The following is a 9,731-nucleotide window of genomic DNA, read 5'->3' as shown; positions in this document are numbered from 1 at the left end:
GCGGCAAGTGATGCGCCGTAGCAGATGGATTAGCGTCGGTTTCATAGTAACGTGAGAAGTAGTCCACCCAAAATACAATCCAACGATTTCCTACCAACGACTTCGGAAACTGATCCATGAGGTCAATTCCCACTTGATGGAAAGCAGCTGTCGGAGTGTTCACAAAGTACAGCAACCAGATGGACTTGCACCGGGACATTTTTGGCGTTGACATTGCTCGCAACTGGAAGCGTATTGTTCAATTGTAGAGTGCATACTGGACCAGTAAAATCTTTCTTGAGCACGGTGAAGTGTTCGAACCGATCCCAAACACCCAGCAGTTGGATCATCATGCATGACAGGCAATACGCCAGAGCAAAGCGTCTTGCGATTTGCGAGTAGGTATCGCTGGCCGACGGGAATAACTCTTTTTCCATAGGACGACATCACGCACAAAAAAACGGCTTTTATCTCAGCTAGCTTGGCCGGCGGCAAAAAGAGCCTGCACACCACTGTCCCTTTGCTGTTCCTTTCCGAAAACATTAGTGTTGGGGAAGGCCGGCTCGAGTGTCGCGATATATGTATCATAATCGTCGCTGCCAGATCCGGTGACAGACACTAGCATCCTAGAAAGACAATCTGCATCTGCTTGAAGCCTCCCACTTTTGTACAGCACTGCAATGTCATATTTCTGCAATCCAAGGACCCAGCTTGTGAGGCAATCACATGAAGGTTCTGCAGCCAACAGAATGAATGATGGTCAGTTACGAAAGTAAACGACCGTCCTTACAAATCGTAACGCAAACGCTGCACATGCAAAACGACCGCCAGGCATTCCTGTTCGGTGACTGTGTATTTCGCTCTGGCTTGCTCAGGGTATGACTTGCGTACACAATAACATGCTCTCGTTCATCGTGCCGTTGGATGAGAACTGCAAAGTGACAGATTTCACTAGTGTGCGTGTGAACTGTCATTGCAGCAGAATCTGTGTGACGCAGAATGGCTTTCGATATTAGGAGAAACTTCAGTTGATGGAATGACGCGTCGTGTCTGGTATCCAGTCAAAAGTGGAGTTTGTGTTGAGAAGGCACGTCAATGGGTATGCAACATCAGAAAAGCGATGTATACAGTGTCTCAAGCAAGAACACAGCCCTAGAAAATTGCGCAACACCTTCACTGTCTTCGGGGGTTGAATGGACTCAACAGCGGCAATTTTCTGGGGACCCGGCATGACACCAGTAGAGTTGGGGAAGGGTGACTGTTCCTGGCTATGGGGCGGAGACTCGTAGGGCAACGCCGCTTGCGTCGAGGGCTAGCCTGCCACCAAACTTTTATCTGTTGTAGGCCGTCATTGGACCCGCCTACGCTTAGGTGGTGGGCGATGACTGTTTTGGAGCGCATCTTTCTTTAAATCTTTTTCTTTCTTCTCAACTTTCTCTATTCTGTCCGCGCACGAGGCAGCGGAGGTGGCTCAGCTAGAGCCAGTAACAGGCCCATGCATTTTCTTTTCTTTCTTCATATAGCCACAACAACAACAACAACATGACATCATCACCATTGACAAGGTGCGAAGCACCAGCGCTTGGTGCTCTTCAAAGCGGCCGTTTTTCGAGTTTAGAATTAGGGCGGCGTTGTGCAGACAGTTAAGACGCGTACTAGATGGTCATTGTGCTTTTAGAACTTCCCAAATATACCGATATCATCCAGATAAAAAAGGCAAATGTCCATTTTAAGCCGCGCAGAACTGTGTCGATATATCGTTCAAGTGTGGCCGGCGCATTTCACAGCCGAATGGCATAAACGTTAAACTCACAAATACCACCTGGCGTGACAAAGGTGGTTTTTTGCTTATCCACAGGGTCCACTGGAATTTGCCAGTAGACATATCTGAGATCAAGACAGGAAAATTAGGACGTACCAGAGAGGCAGTCGAGGGTGTCATCTATTAGAGTAAGAGGATAGACGTCCTTTTTCGTAACAGAATTTAAACGTCGGTAATCGATACAAAAACCGCCACGAACAGTCTTTTTTGCGTACGAGAGAGAAAGGAGCTGCCAAAGGTCTAGGTGACTCCTGAATCACTTTCTTCCGTACCATGCCATCTACTTGCTCATGAATGACTTTGTGCTCAGATGGGTACAAGCGATATCGCTTTTGATGGATGGGACGTGCCGAACCATGGTTGATTGCATGATAGGTCCGAGGTGCAGGGCGAGAAGCTGGTCCATCTGTTTCGAAATGTCAAACATAGGCGAGAAAGGTAGACGAATATGCACAAGATTGCGGCGTTGAGGTAAGCTAAGATCGGCGCTGATCATGTGGAAGAGCGAAGACTCATCAGCGGCCGGAGGTATGGTGGCACTGATAGCATCTGTGACCAAAGCAACGACGCGGCGCGCATCAGGTCCACATGAAGCAAGCTTCAATCCTGTTGGTAGAACTGCAGGCTCGAAGGATGGGTTGACTGTCTATAAACAGGCAGTACCGCGATGCACGGAGATCAAACTATGAAGATACATAACACTTTCCTTCAGGCATGCTGAGTGAACTTGGTGCACCACGGCCAGAAATGAAACCTGATAAGTAAGTGAAGCGGACACAGGGACAAATATAGCAGACATGGTGGAACTATAGTGTGTCTTCGGCAACACTAAAAACTGTTTCTTCGCTACGACCGCTTTCAAAAACGTCAGCAGATGAGAGCCGTCTTAATGATTCTCTTGACTTACACTGTCTACGGAAGGGCCACAAAACATCAAAAATTCCAGTTTTAAAAAGGTATATTACATAGAGTGGGGTATGAGAACGAATTCGGGTTGAAAATTTGCACTCGTTACAGACATTTGCGTACTACACACACCCAAAGGCTGCAACGCCTCTCCACTCGCACTACAAAACGTTGCAGCGCAATCGTATTCAAACATCACCTTGCGTCGCAACAAGCACCAAACAGATTACTTATCACCGACACATTCGCACCCGTATCCGCCAAAGCTAATGTACAAGGTCATCAACTTCTAGCAGTAACGCGGTCATGCCTTGCAAAGCAACATTGCGCCCGACGCTGGCGCCTATCGAAGCAAAGCAATAAAAGCACCGAGAGACCCGGACGTGGTGTTTCGCAAGACATGCCATTTAGCTCTACAGGGGGGCTGGGTAGAGCACTGTGGCGCGTTGGAGGAAGAGAGTGTGTTATAGCTAGAAGTGAACGACACTGTACACAGTACATCAATGAACACATGAATTTTCTTTTTGCGAATTATAGTTGAAGGAGCGATATTGGCAAACAGCGCATTTCCAGCGGCCTCGCCCCCATTGGTTGCGCTGGTTAGATTTCCTGACAAGGTGACAGGGAGCACCGCCGTGTTTATGGAGAACGGCGCGCACGGGAAGCGGGTGGAGGAGTAACACTTCGATCAGATGCTGGATAATGGTCGCGGAGGTTCTCGTTCGGGATGTTGCGGTAATACCCGCGCGGGGCATTTGGTTGGAGGTTCTGGGCGGGTATGGCGTCGCGACAGCCTACTGCGGCAGTACCAGGCGATGTGACCTTCAATCTCGCAACGGTAGCAGATCAGTGGATATGGTAGAAAACACTGTGGTCGATAAGAGCCAGGAAGAGCAGTGCGCGTTGTTGGGGTTGCCGAATGCTCTGCTGCTGATGAATCCTGGTAGATCGAATTGAAAACCTAGGTGCTTTTGATCGTGTCGTATATATATATATATATTTTTTTTTTTTTTCTGCATTCCTTGATGACAGCCGGACTCCACCCAAAGCATCGTATTAAAGTAAATTGTTGTTGCACCAAGTGTAATTTCGTTTATGCTTCAGCTCCAATGCAATCCGTCATCATCATCATCATCATCATCATCATCAGCCTGCTTATACCCACTGCAGGGCAAAGGCCTCTCCCATATTTCTCCACTTAACCCGGTTCTGTGCTAGCTGCATCCATTTGACCCCTGCGAACTTCTTAATCTCATCCGCAAACCTAACTTTCTGCCGCCCCCTGCTACGCTTTCCTTCCCTTGGAATCCAGTTAGTTACCCTCAGCGACCATCGGTTATCCTCTCTTCGCACTACATGTCCTGCCCACGTCCATTTCTTCTTCTTAATTTCTACTAGAATGTCAGTAACTTGAGTTATTTCTCTGACCCACTCTGCACGCTTTCTATCTCTTAATGTTACCCCTACCATTTTTCGTTCCATATCCCTCTGGGTTGTCCTCAACTTAAGTAGAACTCTCTTGGTTAGCCTCCACGTTTCAGCCCCATACGTGAGTACAGGCAAGATGGAAGTGTTGTATAGTTCCCTCTTGAGCGATACCGGTAAGCTGCTAGTCATGATCTGCGAGTGCTTGCCAAATGCGCTCCATCCCAATCGTATTCTTCTCGTTATTTCCTTTTCATGGTCCGGATATGCGCTTACTACCTGTCCTAAGTAGACATATTCGCCTACTACTTCCAGTATTTCGCTACCTAATGTAAACTGCTGTTCCTTCCCGAGGCTGTTGAACTTTACCTTAGTCTTCTACTATTGATTTTCAAGCCTACCTTTCTACTTTTCCTGTCTAGGTCATCAATCATTATTTGCAGCTCATCCCCCGAGTTGCTTAGCAAGGCAATGTCATCAGCAAATCGCAGATTACTGAGGTATTCTCCATCTACCCTTATCCCTAACTGCTCCCATTCCAAGTCTCTGAATACTTCCTCTATACAAGCTGTGAATAGTACTGGGGAGATTGTGTCTCCTTGCCTAACACCTTTCTTTATGGGGATTTTCTTAATTTCTTTATGCAGAACTATGGTTGCTGTGCAGCCACTATATATATCTTCCAGCACTTTCACGTACGGCTCGTCTACCCCCTGATTTCGCAATGCCTGCATCACCGCCGAGGTTTCAACTGAGTCAAATGCTTTTTCGTAATCGATGATGCTATGTATAAGGGCTGGTTATATTCCGAGCATTTTTCTATCACCTGATTGATGGTATGGATATGATCGATAGTAGATTACCGTTTCCGAAACCCTGCTTGATCCTTTGCTTGATTGCAGTCTAAGGTTGTCCTGATTCTATTAGCGATTACCTTAGTAAATACCTTATACGTAACAGACAGTAAGGTGATAGGTCTGTAATTTTTAAGGTCCTTAGAGTCCCCTATCTTGTGAATGAGTATAATGTTTGCATTCTTCCATGGTTCCGGTACCGTCGATGACACCAGGCACAGCGTATACAGGGTGGCCAGTTTTTCTAGCACGATATCCCCCCGTCCTTCAGCAAATCTGTAGTTATCTAATCCTCTCCAGCTGATTTCCCAATTTTTATAGTTTCTAGTGCTTTCTTGACGTCGTCCTTCGTCACTAGTGGAACGTGTGACTGTTTTTTCCTACCGCCAAACTCATTACGGTCCTGACTACTTTGGCTACTGTAGAGATCTGTATAGAACTCATCGGCTACTTTGACTATCTTTTCCATATTAGTGATGATGTTGCCCGCCCTGTCCCTTATCGCATACATCTGGTTTTTGCCTATGCCCAATTTCTTCTATACCACTTTAAGGCTTCCCCCGTTCTATACAGCATGCTCAATTTTCTCCATGTTATACTTCCTTATATCGGCCACCTTGCGCTTATTGATTAGCTTTGATATCTCGGCCAATTGGATCTGGTCTGTTGGATTGGAAGCTTTCATACGATAGCAAACGATAGAGCGTACGCTACACGCGAAAATGAACAATGGAAGGTCCACATATACAGAACAAACTATGGTCTCCAAACATTACACAACATGCTGCCACGAACATTAAAAGACCTGGATAGAAAACACATTAAACTTAAATCAATCACTTATAAAGAGCTTAGAAAACATTTTTTGTCCGTTTAGAGGTGTGCATTATTATTTTCCTATGCTAGAAGCCTCCACAAGTGTTGTATTAGTTATTTTTTTTTCTCTCATTCTATCCCCCCCCCCCATCCTGTGAAGAATGTGATCTGTTGCAACGTTATGTTAATTTTAGTGTGTGTACTTTGTGATTGTATATTTTCTGCACTGCCGATGTGAAGCTGTCATTGTTATTGTTTTGGGGGCCTGCGGCCTTGTCAAGTTGTCATTACGACAACTTTTTCTGCTGTGCTCCCTCATCCTATGTACACATTGGGTGTAAATAAAACATTATTATTATTATTATAATATTATTATTATTATTATTATTATTATTATTATTATTATTATTATTATTATTATTATTATTATTATTATTATAATCTGGCGTTTCTTAATCAAATCTTTCGTCTCCTTAGACAGCTTGCCGGTATCCTCTCTAACTATCCTACCGCCTACTTCTACCGCGAACTCAGTAATGATATCTCTGAAATTATTGTTCCTTGCCTCTAGGGTAATGTCGCCATCCTCAGTTAGAGCTGAAAACCTATTCTGAAGCGCGAACCTGAACTCTTCTGCCCTCCCCCTCACCGCTAATTCTTTGATGGGTTTCTTAATAATCTGTTGCGTTCCTTCTTCAGATTTAGGCTAATTCGGGACCTCACCTCCCTGTGGTCACTGCATCGATCTTTCCCGATCACCTCTACATCTTACATAATGGCGGGGGTTGAACACATTATGAAGTCGATTTCATTTTTAGTCTCTCCGTTAGGACTTTTCCATGTCCATTTCCGGTTCTTCCGTTTGCTGAAGAAGGTATTCATGATTCGTGGGTTATTGCGCTCTGCAAACTCAATTAGTAACTCCCCCCTGCTATTCCGAGAACCAACGCCATAGTCACCTACTGCCTTGTCTCCTGCCTGTTTTTTCCCTACCTTGGCATTGAAATCGCCCATTAGTACAGTATACTGAGTCTTTACTTTTCGCATTGCCGATTCTACATCTGCATAGAAGCTCTCAACTGCCTGGTCATCATAACTGGCATATGCCTGTAGAACCTTCAGTTTATACCGCTTATTAAGCCTAATTACGATGCCTGCAACCCTCTCATTAATACTATAGAATTCATCTATATTACCCGCTATATACTTATTGACAAGGAAACCTACTCTTAGTCGTCGCCTCTCTGGTAAGCCTCGATAACACAGTACATGCCCATCCTTCAGTACAGTATATGCCTCATTCGGCCTCCTAACCTCACTAAGCCCTATGACATCCCATTTCATGCCCTCTACTTCTTCTAACAGCACTGCTAAGCTAGCTTCACTAGCTAGGGTTCTAGCATTAAACGTTGCCAGGGTCAGTTTCCAATGGCGGCCTGTCCAGCGGAGCCTGGCTTTCTTAGCACCCCCTGCTGCGTCACAGGTCTTATCGCCGCCGTGGTCAGTTGTTCCGCAGCCGCTGGTGACTGAGGGCCGGGGTTTTATGGAGCTTATCATAGAAGGTTGCGGTCAATTACTGCACCAGGGTGGCCAACTCCTGTTCTGGTGAGGGAGTGCGTTGCGGGAAGTGTTCACCGGCATCAGGTCACACCCCAAACCTGTTTATGATATTCCATCAACACGCGGATTTTTTTTTTATTTTTCATCCGGTGGAGAATTGCGCGGCACCGGCATTGGAACCTCGGTCCTCTTGCATGCAAGGTAGATGTTCTACCGCTACGCCACCGCTGCACTATGCATTCCGTATATATATATTGCCACCTAAAAACATCTGGGACAGAGGTGGGCACCGCCTCTGTTTTATATTCGTTTTCTGGACTGGCTTGCATCGCCCACCGCTCGCGCCCAGTCTGTGCTTTCATTTTTTTAGGAGGGGGAGTAATGCCACCTGGTGTCCCAGATGTTTTTAGGTGGCACCTGGAAGAAAAGGACGCCGAGGTTATCTCGCGTGCTGTGCGCGGAACTTTGCCTGCTGGTTGAGCTTCGTCCCGTCGTCTTAGTCACATCTAGCCCTGTTGTCCGGGACAATATATATAATATATATATATATATATATATATATATATATATATATATATATATATATATATATATATATATATATATATATATATATAAAGTTGACAGATGAACTTTGCTGCATATTGAAAGAGTTAGTGCATGTACGCTTCGTCTAGATGCTAGCCTTAGGGCGTATCCTAAGGTGCGCTGGCTCTACATATCCTGTTTCACCCTCGCTGTGAGACTACTACGTCTAATATATATTTTGAGCGCGGCGCATGGTCTTTCAGCTCTTCCAGCTCTTTGTAACTTCATCATAATTACTGGCCACTCTTCGGAAGATCACGTGGAGTACGCCAGATTGTCCATAAATAAATTTGTTTCTTGAAGCAGTGGCTAATAACTGGCTACGATGCCATTGGTATCTACTACCTCTCGCATTCGACCGATCTACCGTCCACCCTGGAACTCCGTTCTGCACTTCGCGTGCGTACACAGCACTCTACAATGAACGAGGGCAAAAGAACATGCTCACCCCCCAGATTCTCTCACTGCTGCTTTGACTCCATCTGCCTGGACCATCACCAGCCGCCAATGCGAAGCTCACACCTTCGCCATCTTTCTAGGTTAAAATGTCCACGACTTTCTCGAATACTATGAAAACATCAGTACATTTAACCGCTGGGATGACCCACAAAAGCTGATAAACTTTGTTCTTTACATGCCCGACGTCTAAATAAACCTGGTTTCTGAATACTGAGGAGGACGTTGGTAACTAGCTAACATTATAGATAAGATACGAAAAATTTGCATCCTCCTTCCCGTCGCTCAGAACAAGTCGTGAAGAAGCTCGTCGCTCGTCTCGAGCAGCCAGACCAATCATATACGTATTACATCGAGGACGCGCTTGCCCCTTGCTACCTTCTCAGTCATGCTATGCCTCAGTGGGAGCATGTTCACCACATTACTAAGGGCATCAGAGCTGTCACCTTCAGCACCATACTGGCACAGAACCCGTCTTCTTTCTCTTAAATTACTACCACCTCTCAAAGGTTGAACAAGCTTCAGAACTTAGGTCTCCTGCAAGACGCTTGGAATGATGGCGCCCTCGTATATGAGAACGTGCGTGTTCTCACACATTCTGTGATACAAGAGGAGCTCTACAGGCAGCCCACCAAATTTCCTTATGCGCGAACCTCCAGTTATTTACAGCGCATTGCATAGCACCATTAAATATGAAGTGGCTACTTTCACCTGCACAGTGGCACTTGCTGCACCTCGCACTGTATCTTACTCGCCCACCTTTGCCGCGTTTCTTCGCGTCCAGCCGCCTGACTCCTCAGACTTGGGCAGCATCTATGTGAGGTAATCTCGCTGCCACGGAATAATATCCTCATGTACCCCGTTATTGATCAGTCTAGCGCCTTTCAGGCCTGTGTTTTACAATTGTGGGATACATAGCCACATTTTCCTCTTTGTCATTTCAGCCAGAAAGACAAGTATTTAGGTTGTGCTCTGTTCCAGCCTGCCTGCGTGTGCCAGATAGCCAATTCTTCCGTGCCTCAATCAAAGTTTTTTCGACGCTCTTCCCCACCCCCGAAATTGCATGATGTGTGCCGCTTCTTGCGGTCTGCTCACGGCCGCTCCCCTTCGCCTTTTTGCAGCACGTCACATCTTCGGCCTACCTCGCAACCCTTTGCCCCTAGTGCTAATTATAAACGAAGCCGTTTTTTTTATGGAAACCTGCTTCGAGACTGAACTATGGAATTCCTCAATAAAAATATTTACAGTAATTATCGGAGGACTGTGCGTTGATGTCCTTGTAAAAATATGTAATAATAATTTTGTAATTCATTTTACGCTCGGTT

This window comes from Amblyomma maculatum, chromosome 5 (genome assembly GCF_055883805.1).
Source record: "Amblyomma maculatum isolate TAMU_Amacu chromosome 5, ASM5588380v1, whole genome shotgun sequence".
Classification (NCBI taxonomy): domain Eukaryota; kingdom Metazoa; phylum Arthropoda; class Arachnida; order Ixodida; family Ixodidae; genus Amblyomma; species Amblyomma maculatum.
This window is presented reverse-complemented; position numbering follows the sequence as displayed.